The 20,277-nt window shown below is 44.6% G+C and overlaps 1 protein-coding gene across 2 annotated transcripts in view; it reads left to right on the top strand.

Annotated features, from left to right (window-relative positions):
- PDE4B (phosphodiesterase 4B) overlaps window positions 1–20,277 on the top strand; it is a 327,502-nt gene that overhangs the window by 193,829 nt on the left and 113,396 nt on the right. The window lies entirely within an intron of this gene.

Genomic DNA, 20,277 nt, shown 5'->3' on the forward strand with positions numbered 1-20,277 from the left:
ATTCTCCCGCACAGCAACTTCGAAGCATCAAACTTCGAAGTGCCGGCATGCGGTTAGCCGCAGCTAACCCGCGGGTACTTCAAAGTGTCAAAATTTTAGAGTATTTTGAAGTAGCCCAGTCATTTCAAAGTACCCATGGGTTAGCTGCGGCTACATGCAAGCCAGCACTTTAAAGTTTGCCACTTTGAAGTTGCCACGGGGCAGAATTAGCTTAATGAAGTGCTGCATATGCACCGTAACACTTCATTAGTAATCTCCCAACACGCTACTTACCACCATCCCTTTGAAGTTATGAGCTAGTGTAGACACAGCCTATAAGAGAAAATGGAAATACTTTACAGCTAACTGTACTATATTAAGGTGATTAAAATATGAAATGCAAAAGGCAAAATTCCAGAGGCTGAAAGATGCATCTGCTGTCTCAGTGTGAATGTGTTTGTTGGTGTGTTCATATTTGATCTATGGTAATTATCAATGAGAGAGACCAGATCTTAGCTTTACAGCAACATTCAGGGAGCTCATAGGCAATTTGCATTGCCTGAAAGTCAAGCAACTGTTTAATTTTTTGAGTAAACCCCTGTTTTCTTGTCAAACAACCAAACTGGATCGTTAACCACCCATGGACAAGCAATCAGAAATGTTTTTTCGTTGGTGGTGGTGGTTTTTTTTTTTTCAATAACCTGACTGCCTGCTGTAAATTGTGGCAGGTGTCTGTGGAAAGGACTGAATATTTTGAACAGGTAGTTAGAAAGAAATGTCCCTCTTCTGACTGCTCTTCATACAATGAACTAGTCTGAAATATTTCCATTTCTACTGCTACCTTGTGAGGGCAAAACACTGAGATCTAGGGGGAGAAAGAAAGGCATTATATCAATTAACATTTACACATGAAGATAATAGCCAGTCTGGGTAACACATGCCATATGTGTATCAGGCCCACTGATGGGAGGGGTAAAGGTGACAATTGCCGCAAGGCCCAGTGATTCAAAGTGCTGTGTGGCTCCCAGCTACTAATGCCATTAATGTCATGTGGTTCTGAGGGGGGAGGGTGTGAATCACAGCCTGGGCTGTGCTGAGGACTTGCCGCCCCAGCCCTGCCTCTTCTGTCCGAGGTCCCAGGGTGCAGAGATGTGACCTTCCCCTTGCATTTCCCCAGGGTGGCTGCCAGCCCTGCTCTGTGTGTGTGTGTGTGTGTGTGTGTGTGTGTGTGTGTGTGCTCATGCACACTCCACTACACCTCCAAGCTCAGTTGCTTGTCCAACACAAACAGGGAAGAATGCAAGCCATGGTCCCAAAATGGTTTTTCTCCATACAAACAAATAGGCTGTCCTCTCTCATAGACCTCTCAGATCATTTTTACTTTATAACTGATACCATCCCCCCTCCAGACACACACACATGCTGAGATAAGCAGACTAAAGAAAACTTGTATGGTAATCTGTAATTTTTATGTGAACTAGAGTCAGCAGTAAACATCTTTTGCAGCACTCCAGGTATTTTAAAGTCAAAGGGAATTTTTATATTGGTTTCAATAGGAGTAGGACTGTGTCCTTAATTTCCATAACAGGAAACTTTTCCTTCAACTTCTTATGATGGTGCCTCAGGCTCTAGGACTATATTTCTACATATGCCATTAAAAACTGGCCTAGGATGCCTCTGTGTATTACCCACACTTCTGTCTACCCTAGCTTTATATGTTGGCCCAGCCTTAGAGCGATGCAAATAAGGGAGTTGCCTTGGGCCCCGTGCACCAACTGAATATAGCATTCACTGCCCACTGGCCAGGCCCCGCTGTCAGCATGCCACCTTGGGCCCAATCCACCAGCCAGGCCCTGCTGGGCCAATTTTATTTATATGAAGAATGATATTTGAGCTCTACATTTCCCATCCTACGAAGGAAGCACATATATGCGTAGATCACACTTGACTCAGAAAAGTAGAATGTCCAGATAGAAGAGCAAGAATACCACTTGCTGCTATTACTAAACAAGACTTGACTGAAGAAAAACAGCTCACGCATGTACCCCTACAGTCCATTAGAGACAAGGTCTGTTAACTTTAGAGACATGCTTCAATGTTCATCTTTCTTTTTTTCCCACAGGTATTTGGGGTGGGGAGTGAATTTAGTGGATTACTGATGGATATTGTTATTAAATGAGGCTAGTTTTTGGTGGTGTTGGGGCAGTTCATCAAGAATATTTTGAGGTTTTAAAAAATATTGCTTGTTTTTAAGTTTTATAAAGTTCATAGAGCTTAAAAGCTGTAAAGCAACCATTAAAAATCAGCCTCAGTTGTATAAAGATCAATAGTAAGATGTGGGGAGATATTTAGTGAGTAGCTGATGGTTTCATTGCATTTATTTTTACTTAATCTGTTTATTAAAGATTTGTAGCATATAATTAAATCAAGAGATTACACTAAATTGGGAAATGTTGCAAAAGCCACTATAAGGACAGAGAAATAGAGGCAGGAAGTAAAGTGAGATTTAAGCTGGGAAAAACTCAGCTAGGTTGGCGTAGAGAGAAAATCTAAATAGTCACAGAGGTTTTCAGTGGACGAGAGCTGTTTGAAATTAGTAATGTGAAAAGCAGCTGTGGACGGGAGAGGGAGCCTAGATATGAGATTATATTTGCAATTGCAAATATACCGTAAGGTTTTTTTGGTTTGTTTTGAAGATTTTTAGGGAGTGGGGAGGGAAGGGAGTTGGCGCTTAAAGCCAACACAGTTGTAGTCTGCAGAAGAATTTGAATGATGGAATAAGGAGAGCATAATCCTTCTTCACATATGTTAGAGGATTGTGTCATAGTGGTAATCTCTGTATCAGAAAGTACAGACAAAATGGATGGGTTTCTGAAGTAAGGAAATGAGTCAAGGGCTTGTGGGATTGCATTGTGAAGAAAGGTGAAAAATCCAATTATTTAAACACTAAAGGCAGGTCTACAATATGGGCTAAAGTTGATTTAAATTGTGGAACTCCAGCTATATGAATAATGTAGCATGAGCTGATATACTTTAATCTGAATAGCTGCAATGTCCACACCATGCTGGGTCAACAGGAGAAACTCTCCTGTTGACTTAGCCTTATGTATTTTGTTCCAGTTGAGACTAGAGTTGATGGAAGCATGTTTGATATTTGATTTAATGGATCTTCACTAGACCTAAAGCAACTGCTGTAGATTGATTGCCGCAGCATTGATAGTGGAAACCACAGCAGTTTGTGGAGACTGAGTGGATTGACACTGCAGTGACTGATTCATCAGCAGATCGATTCAGCAGTGCTAGTGAAGACCCACTAAATCGACCACCAAACACTTTCCCGTTGACTACGCTACTCCACTGGAATGAGATGCATAAGGTAAGTTGATGGGAGGGTTTCGTCTGTCACCTTTCCTAACTTTTCCCTTCCATGCTACTTCACTCTGATTTCTGGCCGTTTGTTATGAAATGTAAGATTGTAAGTGCTATTATTTGTTTGTGTATTCTTCTATATAAAATTGCAACCTATAGATCATACAGATGCCAAGTTTGTCAGATGGAGGGGAGATATTTTCTTTTTTGGAAGCTAGATTTCACTATTAATAAGTAAAATGTTTAATTGCTATATATTTAAGTAGTTGTACATATGACTCACATGAGCCCTGAGAAGTCCAGCATGGTTAATTTCTTATGCAATACATAAAGTAGCCTGACTGTTCTGGGATATGGTCCCAGTAGCAGTGGTGAGTCATCAACTGTAGCAGCAGTAATGATATGAGAATCTATTTATTACTGCTCTTCTAAGCATCTCACAGTGAGTTCATCTAGAAATTATATAATTATTCCTTCTGGATGATTTTTCTTACTGGTTTGTAATTACAAAATATTCTCAGAACACTTTGGTATCTTGAAATTAAGTCTTCAGAGTTGCATAAAGAACTGAGAAATTAAATCTTGTCTTGTATTTACTCCATTGTAGTTCATTTTAGCAATTAATAATATAGCTTCCAAATGTTGAAACTTTACCTTTACTTTTCCTGGACAACCATTACTCAAAGAAATCTTTGAGTCATATCATGCTTTCTTGTGGAAAAATCTAAAGGAAAGGACAAGTTCTTCATCGAGTGTCCCCGTGGGTGCTCCACAATAGGTGTCGGGCTCGCCTGGCGCCGCAGATCGGAATTCTTCCAGCAGTTTCTCCTGGATCGCGCATGCGCCAGCGCGCGCCGCTCCCTTGCGCATCCCCAGCCACGTGTGCGATCCGGTCCCCGCCAGTTCCTTCTCAGCCGCCATCGGCTGCAGGCGGAATCTGCTCAGGCTACGGCCAGAGTCAGATTAGACAGTGTTTCTACGTGTAAATTGTTGTTTCTTTTTTTCAAAAAAAAAAAAAAGAGAGGACAAAGAGAATATTAAAAAAGGAGAGAGAGGAGCGGAGAAGAGTGGACGTGAAGGCCAGGGGTCCGCGATTCAGGTAAACAGGCACGGATAAGGTGCTAAGTACCCTATTAACAGTAAAAGACTCACCGAGATGGCTTTTTCAGGCTTTAAAAAGCGTGAGTCCTGCTGTGAAGCTATGCCGGCCTCCGATGGGCATAGTGAATGCATCCGATGCCTGGGGGAATCACATGTTACCCAGAAGTGTTCCCACTCTGCTAAGCTCACAGCCAGGGCAAGAAAAGACAGAGAAATGTGTCTTAAAATGCTCTTGTTTGATAAGGCCCTCCAGCCAGATGCGCCGGAGAGGCAATCAGAAGGGCCCTCTGGGTTCCACAAAAGGAAGGCAGCTTCTGTGATCCCCTCGGTGCAAAAATGGAGGAAGCTCTCCCCAGCTCGATCCCTGCCGGCGGTCTCAGCGAGTGGGACGGGTGGAGCACACAGCCCCCAGCCGCATATTCAGGCAAGCGGCACCGCGGCAGCGCACGTGGCAGAGGCTGATTCTCTGATTACAAAACAGCCAGCACGTGCAGCGCCTAGAGTGGCGGCCAGGCCAGCGCAGGAACCGGGGCCACCGCCACAGGCAGCACCGATCCCCGCGGCACCAACGGTGCAGGGCCAGCAGGCATGGAGCCCGCAGGCACCGGAGGATGTTATCCACACAGCACCGCAGCTAAGTGGGCAGAGCGCGGCGCCGACAGCGGGGCCGAGATCCCCGGCGCGGCAGGGGGCGGTACCAGCCCCGCAGGGGAGGGGAAAGGCAAGAGCAAAAGCCTGGCACCGCAGCCCTTCTCTGGACAGGGCTGCACTGCTGCTAACAACAAGCTCTCCCCCTGTGCTACACACGCCACCCAGAAGGCCTGGGTCTCCACCGGCCTATCCAGAACCACCTCCTCCATTCCTCCAACCAATGTCACCATGGCTGGGGCCACCTTCGCCCTTTCTGGGATTGGATCCGCTGGAGTACTATCACAAACCAGTGTCACCGCTATCTGTGTCATCACGGAGGTCTCGCTCTCCCAGACATTGGGGGTACACACCCCGAGAGTGGTCCAGGTCTCCGTCCCCAGACCCGTGCCCATGCTGCCATGGTCGTTCCTATCATGCTGGACACAGACACCCCAGGCCTACGCCCAGGGGCAGGTCCCCCCCGGCCAGCCAATACCCCCGTGGACGCTCCTGGGCGGGGATGGAAACTCAGTTATCTCAAGGGGAGTTAATTTTAGAACCCCGAGACTTTCCTTCGCAATCCTCCAGCGAGCAGGTACACCATCGACTGCAGGAACCTGAGAGTTCGAGGGAGGTTTACCCTAGTGGTTCCTCCTCATCCTCCCCAGATGAGGCCATGGCCCCCGGGGATGTCGCTCCCCCGGATGACCTTAAACAGTTTCAAGAGCTGTTTAAAAGGGTGGCTTTCATGCAAGGCATTCAAATGGCAGAAGTGCAGGAGAAACATCACAAACTCCTGAAAAATTTGAGACCCCCGGCTTCATCCAAAATTGCTATCCCGCTGGACGAAGCCATTATGGAGTCAGCCACTACCATATGGCAGACCCCGGCCTCTGTTCCGCCTATGAATAAAAGAGCGGACAAGAAGTAGTTCGTCCTGGCAAAGGGCATGGAGTTCCTCTTCAGTCACCCACAACCGAACTCACTGGTGGTCGAATCGTCCCAGCAGAGGTCAAAGACTTCTCAGTACAAATCAGGGGGATCGGACAAAGATGCCAAGAAGCTAGATCTGTTTGGCAGGAAGGTATATTCCTCTTCCATCCTGCTATTGAGAGTGGCAAATTATGCGGCACACCTAGCAAACCATAACTCAATAATTACTCCAGGCTTATTTCTCTCATGGATTCACTTCCGGAGGATAAGAAGCCGGTGTTAAAGGCAATTGTGCAAGAGGGCTATGCCGCTTCGAGGACGGGAGTCCAGATTGCCCTGGATGTGGCAGATACAGCGGTACGCTCAACGGCTACAGCAGTGGTCATGCGCAGAGAATCCCGGCTCCAGACATCGGGCATCCCGAGGGATCTACAGGCGAAGATCGTGGATCTTCCCTTTGACACGCAAAAGTTGGTTGCAGACTCAACCAACTCGGTCTCCACTCTAGTAAGGACTCGAGAGCTACACTTAGAACCCTGGGTATTTATACCCCTCCATATAGGAAGAAAAAATATTACCCTCAGCAAAGACGCTACCCGTACCAACCACAGTGTGTGCAGTATCAGCGGGGCTACGACCAAGGGCGACATCAACAGCAGCAACAGTACAGAACTCCCAGGCGACGTTCCCAACAAAGCCGTACGCCCTCGGGACAGGCCCAAAGGCAACAAGTTTGACGGGCATGTCGAGGGCTGCACTATCACTACCACCGCGCAATGCCATTCTCATCTCATGTTCCATCATCGCCTCAGACTGTTTCACTCCCAATGGCAAAAGATCACCGCAGACAAATGGGTGCTGGAGATCATAGCCACAGGTTACGCGATCCCCTTCCAGTCGCTCCCACCGACGAAGCCTCCCTCCAGGCCCCACCTCCGGGACGCTGCCCATGAGGCGAGGCTCAAACAAGAGGTGGACCACCTTATGTTCATAGGGGCAGTGGAAAGAGTGCCGGAACAATTCCAGGGGAAAGGGTTTTATTCATGCTACTTCCTCACAGAGAAGAAAACAGGAGGCTGGAGGCCCATCTTAGATCTTCAGGGCCTCAACTGTTACTTGCGCAAGCAACGGTTTCGGATGATTACAGTCGCCTCCATACTCACGGCACTGGACGATGGAGATTGGTTTGCAGCCCTCGACTTACAAGATGCTTACTTTCATATAATGATCCACCCGGCACACAGGTGCTTCCTCCGCTTCATGGTCGGCGAGGAATACTTCCAGTACAGGATTCTTCCATTCGGCCTCTCCTCGGCCCCCAGAGTCTTTACCAAAACCTTGGCAGTGGTGTCAGCGTACCTCCACAGACAGGGGGTATTCATATTTCCATACCTGGATGACTGCCTACTGCAAGGAGCCTCGAAGACAGAGGTCCTACGCATGATACGCGTCACAGCGGACACGTTTTCTTTGCTGGGCCTAGTCATCAACCTTGCGAAGTCAAAGACCGACCCCACACAGGACATAGAGTTCATAGGGGCACGCATAAACTCTATCACAGCAAGGGTGTATCTGCCCGACGCCCGCTTTTGCGGCATCAGTACGCTGGTGCAAGTCATTACATACAGCCCCACGGTGCTGGTCTTAACGTGCTTACAGCTGCTGGGCCATATGGCGGCAGCAACATTTGTCGTACAGAATGCCAGATTGCACATGCGAAGCCTACAGCATTGGCTGGCGAGCGTCTATAAATCGGCATCCCACACCGTTCACAGGGTAGTGTCGCCCACGACAGAGGTGCGCAGATCCCTGGCGTGGTGGGTAAACCCCAAGAACTTGCTTGCAGGGGTGCCCTTTCACCAATCACAAATTTCTATTTTTCTTACTACCGACACCTCCCACATAGGATGGGGAGCGCACATCGGCGACAAGGTGACGCAAGGGCTATGGTCCCCTGCAGAACAGTCACTGCACATAAACATTACTAGAGCTCAGAGCAGTGTTCAACGCTTGCAAGCATTTCTGAGACCACATATGTGGCAAAGTAGTCGGGATCAATACAGACAATACCTCCACTATGTTTTACATAAATCGACAAGGAGGAGCCCGATCCCGTGCCCTATGTGCGGAAGCAGTCCGACTGTGGAACTGGTGCATCGCCAACAACATTACGTTGAAAGCCTTGTACTTGCCGGGTGCTCACAACGTGAAAGCAGATCAGCTGAGCAGGCGCTTTGCACTCACACACGAATGGCAGATCCGCACCAATCTGCTACAACCGATCTTTCATACATGGGGGTTTCCCCAAATCGATCTGTTTGCCACACAGCACAACAAGAAGTGTCCCCAGTACTGCTCCAGGGCAGGAGTGGGGCGGGGATCCCTGGGGGATGCATTCATGATTCCATGGAAGGGCCCCCTACTTTACGCGTTCCACCCCGACAGCGCTTATCCACAAGGTCTTGCCGAAAGCCAGAAGGGAGAGAGCTCGCATGATACTAGTAGTCCCAACGTGGGATTGGCAGCAATGGTTTCCCTTGCTTCTGTGCATGTCGGACCACCCACCACTCCCCCTACCGGTGGTGCCGGACCTACTCACGCAGGCCCAGGGGTCCATAGTGCACCCGAACCCTCAGAGCCTGCGCCTACAAGCATGGCTAATCCATGGCTCAGCTCCTTAGAAAGTACATGCACAGAGGGAGTACAACAAGTCCTGGAAAGTAGCCAAAGGACCTCCACTAGGAAGACTTATAAGCAGAAATGGACTCGATTCACAGCCTGGTGTTCCGACAAACAGTTAGCTCCCCTTGCCGTTCCTATACCAGTAATACTTGAATACTTATTGGACCTCAAGAGGGACGGACTTCCATTATCCTCGCTAAAAGTCCACCTCGCTGCTATATCAGCCTGTTGGCATACAGAGGAGGGGCCCACGGTATTTGCCCATCCTATCGTTACCAGGTTCTTGAAGGGGTTGGTAAACCTGTACCCCCCTCGGAAACCGCTTCCGCCATCGTGGAACCTGGACCTGGTGCTCAGCACGCTCACGGGTCCACCTTTTGAACCATTAGCCATGGTTCCCCTACGTCTCCTTACGATAAAAACAACCTTCCTCCTTGCAATTATGTCAGCTCGCAGGGTCAGTGAGCTTGCAGCAGTTATGGCAACGCCGCCCTGCACAGTATCCTCAAAGGAGGCAGTAACCTTATGGCTGCACCCAGCCTTTGTTCCAAAAGTTTCATCAGAATTCCATCTTAACGAGCCAATAGTTTTACCCTCGTTTTACCCGAAGCCTCACAGCTCCAGCAAGGAGGCATGCCTACATCTCCTGGATGCGAGAAGGACGTTAGCCTTCTACATAGACAGAACTAAGTCCTTCCGGAAAACGAACAGCTTCTAGTCTCTCTCTCTCTCTCCCAGGTCAAAAGGAGAAGGTCTCTCTTCACAGAGAATCTCAAAGCACATTGTATCCTGTATAAAAATGTGCTACGAACTTCGAAAGACTCCTTTGCTGGCCCCACCCAGGGCTCACTCCACCAGGGCAGTGGCGGCGTCAACAGCCTTCTTTAAGGGCATTGCGTTGAAAGACATCTGTAGAGCAGCGACCTGGTCATCCTATGACACCTTTGCCAAGCATTATGCCCTACATCGGGTATTCCAAGAGGATACCCGCCTCTCGACAGCAGTCCTTTCGGGGGCAAGCTGCACATAAACCGATTACCCACCTCCTTTCTTGGGTTACTGATGGGTAGTCACCTATTGTGGAGCACCCACAGGGACACTCGATGAAGAAAGAGAAGTTACTCACCGTAGTAACGATGGTTCTTCGAGATGTGTCCCTGTGGGTGCTCCACCACCCGCCTATCCTCCCTGCTTCGGGTCTCTGTCTAGTGTTTTTCAGGAGCATCTGTGGCGGTTGGTCAAGGAACTGGCGGGGACCGGATCGCGCACGTGGCCGGGGACGTGCAAGGGAGCGGCGCGCGCTGGCGCATGTGCGATCCAGGAGAAACTGCTGGAAGAATTCCTATCTGCGGCGCTGGGTGAGCCCGACACCTATTGTGGAGCACCCACGGGGACACATCTCGAAGAACCATCGTTACTACGGTGAGTAACTTCTCTTTCCTTGGGAAACTACACAGGAGTCCTGGCTTCTTGTCCCTGGGAGGGAACAGGGAAACCTAAACAAAGCTTTAAAGAAGGTGTCTTGGCCTTCTTAATGCCCGGCTACCCCGCTCATCCTTTCTTGTATGTATTTCCATAACCATGTATTCCTTTGCTTGCCGTTCTTTGGTTTTAGTGATGGAAGTAGAAGCATAACAATAGCATAAGACCAATATGTGTCTTTAAAACAAGACATTGACTGGAAGACTTAACTGTTTTCAGTAACTTGCATATAAAGTGAAATTTTGGTCATCTTTTTAATTCCAATTTCAAAGGAAGCAGATGGATAATCTGCAAAGATTTGCCACAACTGCTGCTACAGTTTAGGAACACTAAATCTGCTGTATCCTTATGTGGGATGGTGTTCACAGGACTTGTGGAATTTATCCTGCAAATACCCCTCCACCATTCTGTGGGCAGAACCACGACAGAGTTTACTATTAGCATTGAATGGTTCGTATATTTTCAGTCATTTTCTAATGTGTGTCTAGGTCAATGATTGTGTCATTGCCAGATGTTTCGAATATTCACTTGAACACATAATAAAGCATAATGAATCCCATAGAAGTCAATCCACAGCAGACTGTAGCGCAGTAGTCCCCAAACTCTTTATCTGCATGACCTCATTTTCAGATTTACTGCTTTGCTTCTTGCAACCCCAGTCAGCATAGAGGATGCCACTTTGTAAAACAAATGGTGTCTTCTGCTCATGAAACCATGACCTCATCCACTGATGGCACAACCCCAGCTAAGATTTCATCCTCTTTGCATGGCCTTTCCACTTCCCAATTTACCTGTACAAAAGTAGCTTTCCCACCTTTAGGGTTTACTGCTCTCACAGTGAGTTCCTAGATTTGTATTCTGTTAACCTGTAGAATATATGGATGTGCACAGGGAATTCAGTTTGGCTGCATCAATATGATATCATGTTAACATACTCTGGACAGTTGCAGAACAGCTACAAAGAATCTCCTCTATAGTTTACAATGGAAATGTGTATATGTCCCTTAGCTGTCTGCAGATTTGAAAAGGGGAAAAATTGGCCTATTAAATTTCAATTTGCATGCCCAGAGTGTTGATCTCTTCCATCTTGCAGAGAAACTCTCCTCTTGTAGCTCTTCCTATGAAGTTAAACTTTTACTTGTAACGGCATTCTCCCATGTTCCAGGAGGAAAACAATTTAATTATATTCTCGTATCTCTAACATATTCCTTAACCCATCAGCATGTGCTGAGTTTGAGAATTTTAAAATATTTGGGAAATGGGTATTAGCAGGAAGAGCTACGTGGTTGTTTAGAAAGAGCTACATTAAGTATTTATTATTCGGTTACATAATGTAATTACACCATTGTTATTTATATTCTGTTTCTTATACTCAGTTTTGCTCAGTGTTTCTTACACACAATTTTGCGCAATTTTGTATATATTTACTATACACAACAGTTTTTGTCTGTTCTGTTTTCTTTTTATCATTTCATTACTGAAGAAACCAGTGACTGGAGATGAGTAAAAAAATCTGGAGTGACAGTTTTACACCATTACAGGCGCTTGTTCTTTCTCCAAGATCTATAGTGCTAGTTTTGTTTGACAGCAAAAGCGTTTGTGGTTAAGAAATTCCTTTGCTAAGCCTGCTTTTCCTTGCTTTAGTGCCAGATCTTTCCTGAACAGTGTGAGTGAAAAAACTAAAGCTAACATTGGTAGGTGGGTTCTGCAGGGAAAACATGTCTAAGGACTTCAGAGTTTGTTTGTCAAGAAGAATGGTATGAAGATGGCTGGCTAAGAGACACGGCCAGTATAAAAGGGTGTCATAAGTGGTTCCAGTCCTGTTCTCTACAGAGGACACCAGGCCAATGTGAGTGGATCCAGTTGCTGAAACCATCCTGCCTCTTAGCCCTGTTTGCCACACTTCCCAACTCTGTCTGTCTAGCACACTCCCAGGTACAGACTCCAGTCTGATACCTTTTCTGAGCAATAGTTCAGTCTCAATTTTATCTTATTTAAAAACTTCAGTATTTAGCTGTCTGAAAGCACAGTAATTAATTATTCCAATATATTTTAGAGGTATTGATTTGGATTACAATATGGATCTGATAGTTATGTTGTTGTCTTGTACTATGCGAGAAATAATTAGTACATCATTAATTTTCACTGGTTTGGAAATCCATTGTGGATAAATGTGATTTTCAAATTGTTGAGCAAGGGAGCAAAAACTGCTGAGCTACCCTACTGAGCTAGTCTGCCTTGCTGTGTCTTTGGGTGGTCATATGAAAAGCCATCCGTTCTTTGAGATCTGCCCATTGTTTGATGTTTTGTTTGGTCAGATGTGTTGGATGACTCCAGGATATTAACCTTGACTGACCTGCATAAAGGGTATATCCATTATATTTCTCCTGCCCTTTCTCTGTGATCTTGATCTTTACCAGACGCTCCCTGAGGCTGGTAGACAGATAACACATAGTTCGCTCTCCGTGACTGATTGGTTTCTTGGGCATCATCCAATTTCAAGCACATAAACACATTTTCAGAAATGTTTACTGACCTGAAAGACCAAAGTCTGTAGTTTACTTATTGAAAAGAGAAATCAAGAAAACCTCCTCTGCCTTTGGATGGAGTTCCACAGAAGTATAGAAATTGTGCAGGAAAGTTTTAAAAACTAAATTTAGAATCAGTTGCTCTGCTCTTTGCTGTCCCGGTGCTCTATATAGCAGTCCTGACATTGAGTGTATTGACCCTGCCTTGTGGGTCTATAAAGAGTGGGGGTGCCGCCTCATGCCCCTTTGAACATACTATGGGTGGAGGAAGGAGTGAATCACCCTGCATTTTTGCAGGTGGGGAACGCTGTAGTTGGGTGTGACTTAAAAACCAGTTAATCTTAATCAGAATTTTCTGTTCAAATAATCAGGTGATAGCAGCATGGCATCTGAGAATTCTCTGATGCCATCGAAAGAATTAAACATTCACATTATCAGTTGAACTACTGCAATAAGGTAGATGTCTGGCTTATAAAATGATCAGTCTGGAAATTTCTACCTAAGGAATATGTTTCTTTTCAAATCACAATTTGTTGTATTTGCATGTACTGTTGTAACAAATCAATGTGAATTGCTCTGGACACCAGATCCTGCTCAGTGTCACTCAATACATGTTTTTGTAAATTAATACATTAGGTCAGTGCAGTACTATTTATTTCTTCAGTGCTTCCCATTTAGTCACTTTTCAGTGAGTGCTGGAGAGCCACCTACTGGTTTTATAAGATTGTCTGTCCTGTTAGTTAAATATTCCCAAGTCCCCCTTGTCTGCAAAATGACAGATCCCTTTTTTCCCCTTTAAATAGTTACTCAGTTTGTATTACTTTCTGATTTTGCAGTATTTAATGTACTTAGATTTTTTTTTTAGTTTACTCTCCTTTGGATCAGATCTTACCTTTACCAGTTCTTGTTCTCAGTATTACAGAAGAGGTACAAACAGTTTTCAAAGAATAGGCCAGCACTCTAAATATTCTCTTAGATTGAAACTGAAGCTTTTGTTATTGCAACTGTATTTCTTAGACTGCATTGGTGTATGGGTTTTGTATAATGACTGCTTGTCTATGTGACGTTCAGCTACTTCACTTTTCCTAAACCAAAACTGTATTTGTGTTGTGTTTCTCTGTCACAGGCTGTTTTTAATCTGAGTCCTCTTTCTTGGTCGATTATTGTTTTAGAGAGTCATTAGTTTGGGTCTGTCATGTATTTTATTTTGTTATCCTGTGTCTTTATTTCTTTAGAATGGTAGTGCTTCTGACTGACTGGGGGGGATTTTAAGTCTTGGTGATTGTAATAGGTTATCCCAGACATGAAACAGCTGGTCAGAAATTGCTAATTAAATAACATTGCTGTTGAAACAAGCCTAGAAGCAAGTTTCTGAGAGATTTGCAGGTCTACTGAAAATAACATAGAAATAGAAAATGATACTTTAAAGGCCAACAGCATACGCACCACTGACACCAGGAAACGTAGCATATTCACTGAGAGGCCTAAAAATCTAGGATAGACACAGACAGGGCAGTTCAGATACCCTGTATGTACTATGTAGTGAAGTGCCAGGATGAGTTGGAAGCTGTAGAGCAGTCTGACAGAGACCCTTTTGAAAAGCTTTCTGGCCAGGAGTGTGGTTTGTGGTGGGATTTCAACAAGGTGGTCCTTTGGTACACATGAACGTGAACAGTCTGTCTAAAAGGCAGACCAAGAATGCAAAGGAAGTGGGTAGTCGGGAAGTGTGGAACAAGCAATGGGAGCCAATGAGCAGGAGGAAGAAATGAGAGCAGAGATTCAAACAGGAGCAGATTCATAGCATATTCTATGGAGCCTGATGTGTCCAGAGCATAAGGAAAAGAAAATTATTTTTGTAGTCTCCTTTTGTACAGAAGGGAGAAAGGGGAGATGTAAGGAAGCCATAAAGGAGGATGAAGCTATAATCAAAGGAAGAGGTAAATAACATATAGATACTGGAAGGGTTGGGGAGGAAAAGACAGAGATTTTTAGGGCTATTCGTGAGGAAAAACCAGCAAGACTTGAGCCTAGGAGTAGGAAAATAATGAGAAAGCATACGTCATTACTGTTTGACATCAGACTGGGAAGTCTAGCCAGAAGAGGGCTACTAATTGTTGAAAGAGGCAGAAAAAGCAAGTTAATTTGAATTGACATTGACCTTGAAGTGATGATGTAACTTTCAGATGTTACAGGGGTAATCTGAAAAATGGGGAGAGTAGGAGAGAGAGCTGTAGGTCGTTACCATGGAGCTAGAACCTAAAACAATGGGTGTGGGTAGAGCATAGAAAAAAGACACACATGGAGACACCTATATTTGAAAAATATTGTAGGTTATCTCTAATATTAGAGTATTTACAATATCAGATGCTTTTAAACTATTGGAATACCACTTTCAATTACTTAATTAGTGTATATTGCCCTCACTTGCTTAATAGAGCATTAGCCATGGACTTAGGAAACCTTGTATTCCCAGATCTGTACCTGGCCTTGGGCAAGTTACTTCAATTTTCCATGACTTGGTTTCTTGAGCTGTAAAATGGTGACAATGATACTTTTTAAGAAATCGCTTTGAGAGATACTCAAGAAAAGTGCTGTGTCAGAGCTAAGTGGCAGTGTTATTGTTTTAAAATACTGTACCGTAAATAAAATTAAGCCAGGGATGAATTTGCCCCAGTGTTCTGTCAGAGGCGTTTATCATTGTATCATACCCATTGTATCATTTATCATTGCATCATACCCATCAGCATTTTGAACTTTACAACAGCTGTAAGCAGGTTTTGGATCTCATTGTTGGGGTGCTGATCACTAAGTTATACTAACCACGTGAAGGGTGCTGCAAAATTTTCAAACAAACTCTTCATTAAAACAATCATCATTCAGATGACAGGATTTAATCCTCCTCTGTTTCCTCCTCCTTCCACTTTTTTCTGTTGTAGTTTACTAGGGAGTTTTCTTCTTACCAAGTCAGGCCTCATAGATAGCCCCACCCCAGGATTGTTTGTGTTAGTTCAAAGGATAGGGAACATTTTCAAACATTTACCTTTGAATGTCAACTATCAGAGGATTTGTTTGAAAGCTGTGCAGTCGTCCCTGTTGTTTTTGCTATGCTGTACGTTAGAAAGCAAAGGGTCCTTTGCCGGATGTAGAAGTGGTTCTTTAGTGCCTCTCTTGTACAAAACCCACCACTGCTGTTTAGCCTTGTAGTCAGGAAGTCATTTGCAATGTTACAACTTCATTAAACTTATATATTTACAAACAATACCCTATTCTTATATGACAGGCAATTGCATACACATGACATATGCATGTGTACAGATGCACATTTATCCAGAACTTCTGTTACAGCTTTGTGACAACTGTTGCTGTTACAGGCATCTTGCTCTGGATCTGCAATGTACAGTGTGTCCAAAGCATCATTCACTCCTTCACCCAGTGTTTTCACTCTCCTCTTTGCTGCTCTTTCCATGTGATCCAGGACTTCCTTCATTTTACCAAAGGGAAATCTCAGATCACTGGCTAGCTAGCTTTTTGGATGTATTTGTGCACCTGGAGAAGAAGATGGGAGCTAGAGAGGGGCTCAGACCTATAAGCTAATAGCTCTCTGAATCCTAACAGCCTCCTCACAAAAGTTAATGTATATGTGGTGGTAGACCACAACTTCCAATATGAACACAGGTGTGTAAGCAACAGTTTCTTCATAAATGCCAACCGTGCAATCCTGGCCCCATTTTAAGACAATTCCCATTGCCTTCTGTGGGACTAGGAGTTCACCCCTGGATTTTCAGGACCATGAGGTCTTTCATAGGTTAGTGTGAACAAACCAGTCACATACGCATTCACAGAAATGGGTACAGATGTGGCTCGCCAGATCAAATAGTGATTTGAAAATTCACAAACTTATCTGTAAAGCTTATCTCTGGTTGCAATGAAAGAAACATAACTACACATGAGTTTAGTACAGTCAATGTACAGTTGTAGTTTATTAGTTTATTAGGTTAATATCATTAGTTGCTATACTGTAAAAATTTACTTTTTTAGAACACATTAAATACAAGTGCAGAATCAGTTATAAAGAACAAGCAAGGTATTTTCTTCTAAATAAAGGCCCAAATTTTGTTACCTTTGCTTCAAGTAGAATTAATGTGCAAATGTTCTCATCAATTTCAGTAGGACTACTTTTGTGTTTAGCCACTATTCAACGTGAATAAGAATCAGCCCTTTAATCAATAAGGGCTATAAAGAATATTATCCATGAAATCACATCATGTACCTAAACTATTGTTTATGTAAAATACCTTCCCATGCTGATTGGAAATATAATATTAGGGACATTTAGGAGATGAGGAACACCTAAACCTCTGTGAAATTACAATAAAGTAGGTTATTTTGAGTGTGTGTATAAAAATAAACAAAAATACTCAGTGAAATGAGCAGTCTAAACATAGGCTCAAGACATTCTATAGTCCATTTGAAGAGAGATTCTCATAAGCTAGGGCAAGGATCAGCAACCTTTTGGAAGCAGAGTGCTGAAATTTGACCTTTTCACCTCTATGTGTGGCCCAAGTGACAGTGATAATTTTTACAGTCACTTAGGCTGGGTCTACACTTGTCCCCAACTTCGAAGGGGGCATGGTCATCAGGGCCATGGGAGATTACTAATGAAGTGCTGAGGTGGATACGCAGCACTTCATTAGGCTAATTCTCCCCCGTGGCAACTTCGAAGCGACAAACTTCAAAGTACCAGCATGCGTGTAGCTGCGTTCACTTCAAAGTGCCCGCACTAAGCAGGTGCTACAGAGCTGCTTGCTTTGTTTTGGGGCAGGAAGGTCAGGGCTGAACACCTGCCTCCGGTGCTGAAGAAAATCGGCTCACTTGCCACTTTTGGCACCCATGCCGGGGGTTGCTGACCCCTCAGCTAGGGGAACAGAGCAGTGTATATATTTATGTACATAAGTTCAGTAAGTGGGTCCAATACTCATTTGGGCTACGTCTACACGTGCAGCCAACATCGAAATAGCTTATTTCGATGTTGCGACATCGAAATAGTCTATTTTGATGAATAACGTCTACATGTCCTCCAGGGCCAGCAACGTCGATGTTCAACTTCGACATTGCTCAGCCCAACATCGAAATAGGCGCAGCGAGGGAACGTCTACACGTCAAAGTAGCACACATCGAAATAGGGATGCCAGGCACAGCTGCAGACAGGGTCACAGGGCGGACTCAACAGCAAGCTGCTCCCTTAAAGGGCCCCTCCCAGACACAGTTGCACTAAACAACACAAGATCCACAGAGCTGACAACTGGTTGCAGACCCTGTGCCTGCAGCATAGATCCCCAGCTGCCGCAGAAGCAGCCAGAAGCCCTGGGCTAAGGGCTGCTGCCCACGGTGACCATAGAGCCCCGCAGGGGCTGGAGAGAGAGCATCTCTCAACCCCCCAGCTGATGGCCGCCATGGAGGACCCAGCAATTTCGACGTTGCGGGACGCGGATCGTCTACACTGTCCCTACTTCGACGTTGAACGTCGAAGTAGGGTGCTATTCCTATCTCCTCATGAGGTTAGCGACTTCGACGTCTCGCCGCCTAACGTCGAAGTTAACTTCGAAATAGCGCCCGACGCGTGTAGACGTGACGGGCGCTATTTCAAAGTTGGTGCCGCTACTTCGAAGTAGCGTGCACGTGTAGACGCAGCCTTGGTGAATTAAACAAAATGGCTTAATGAAGCAGTTTGTGCAAAAAGATCCTTAGATCTGTTGTTTACCTCCACTCCTCATGGCAGGACTTAAAGAAATTCTAAAATCTTATCGTGGGCAGTTTGTAGTGTGTGTGGCATCAAGCCCATCTCTCCTTACAGTTCAGCTTAGCAGCTAAAGTGGGAAAATCTATGGTCTCTGTAACTATTGTAAATTATTGTCATTTCATTCCTCTGTCTTCTATCTGTCTGACAGCAGGTGAGCAGAGACATTTGCCTTAAATTTGATGTCCTTCACCCACTCTCTGTCTGAGTAAGAATTACAATAGCACAAAGAGGTTTGGCATTGATCCCTGTCTTTTTCTAAAAGGTAGAGCATTCTGTGCATCAACAATTCCTTATTTTATGTCCAAAGTAAAATAAACTGTGTTTATGGCCAGGTACAAACAGAGTATTTTCCATCCCCTGTGAGAGAGAAGTCGTTTGACTAGTGAATGGAAAGGGAATCAGAAGATTTGTCTTCTCTTCTAGTTTCTGATGTGGACTCACTATGAAGCTTTGGCCAAGTAACTTGACCTGTGAAATGGTATGTGAGCTCATCTGTGATCTGTCCAGGAAAGAAAAACAGCAAGTCCTGTAACGCCTTATAGACTAACAGAGATATTGTGGAGCATAAGCTTTCATGGGCAAAGACCCATTTCATCTGATGCATCAGATGAAGTGGGTCTTTGCCCACGAAAGCTTATGCCCCAAAATATGTTAGTCTATAAGGTGCCACAGGACTTGTTGTTCTCGAAGATACAAACTAATACACCTACCTCTATGATACCTGTCCAGGAAAGGTATTTTATGAGATTGAAGTACTATTTTCATTACCATCTATAGCTAAGTCAAATCTTCAGTTACCCTTGTACTTTGGGCCACATGGTACCAGTTTGCTAAGACAGTCAAAGGAAAAGGGGAAATCCACAGACATCTGCAATGGAAAGCATCAGCAGCAGGATCTGTCAATCAGAGTGTTCTCTGAAGTGCTCACACAGCAGTCCATCAGAGGGAAGAGTTACCAAAAAGACCAGGAGGCCTGGTTTACATAACAAAATGCTGTAGAGAAGTTGACAGTCGTTGTAGACCTGGATACATTGTATTCAGCATTATGGTTGCTGACGTGTGCACACAATAGTGTTCAAACATAATGCCATTTTGCAGAGCAGACCATGCTGGAAACTTGTGGAACTGCTGTCAGAAGGATGGGCAATGATATGGAAAGACTGATTTTTTTCATGCCCTGCATAACGTGTCAGAGACAGCACCCTTCAGGATATTTCCACAAGAGAATTTGACGCTCAACTGTTATATCCAATAGTAGTCTTCTTTCTGTTTGTGCTGACAGGTATTGCACATAACAAAGGGGTAGACAAATATGGAAACATTTCATTGGTGACTCTAACCTTTCTGCCACATGATGCATTTGGGAAGGAAAGTGAAGAACACTGTAGCACTGGGCAAGCAATCAATTGCTTAGCATGAAACACTATACTTTTTACAGTTGATTGGATTATAGTATAGTATAAGCTTATAGAAACTTGAATTGTGTGTGTAAAAAGTGAGAAACAAGAGAACAATGTTTTATTAATTTAAGACAACCCTTCAAACAGTTCACTTATATTGCTGCGTGCGCTAAGAAAGAGGTGTGCTTGGCTGTCACATGCATCTCTGTTTAAAACTTTTGTAGTAAAAATGGAGAGGTCATTTAAAATATTTGAATGTACCTTCCAGTCTCTGGAACTAGTGGAAATAAACCAGTGTGAAGTCACAAAGCAGTCAAATCACATGACATGCACAGCCTCGGAAGATTACAACTGATGGACTTAATTGAATATG

The sequence above is a fragment of the Carettochelys insculpta genome, chromosome 9 (genome assembly GCF_033958435.1).
Source record: "Carettochelys insculpta isolate YL-2023 chromosome 9, ASM3395843v1, whole genome shotgun sequence".
In the NCBI taxonomy this organism is placed as follows: Eukaryota; Metazoa; Chordata; order Testudines; family Carettochelyidae; genus Carettochelys; species Carettochelys insculpta.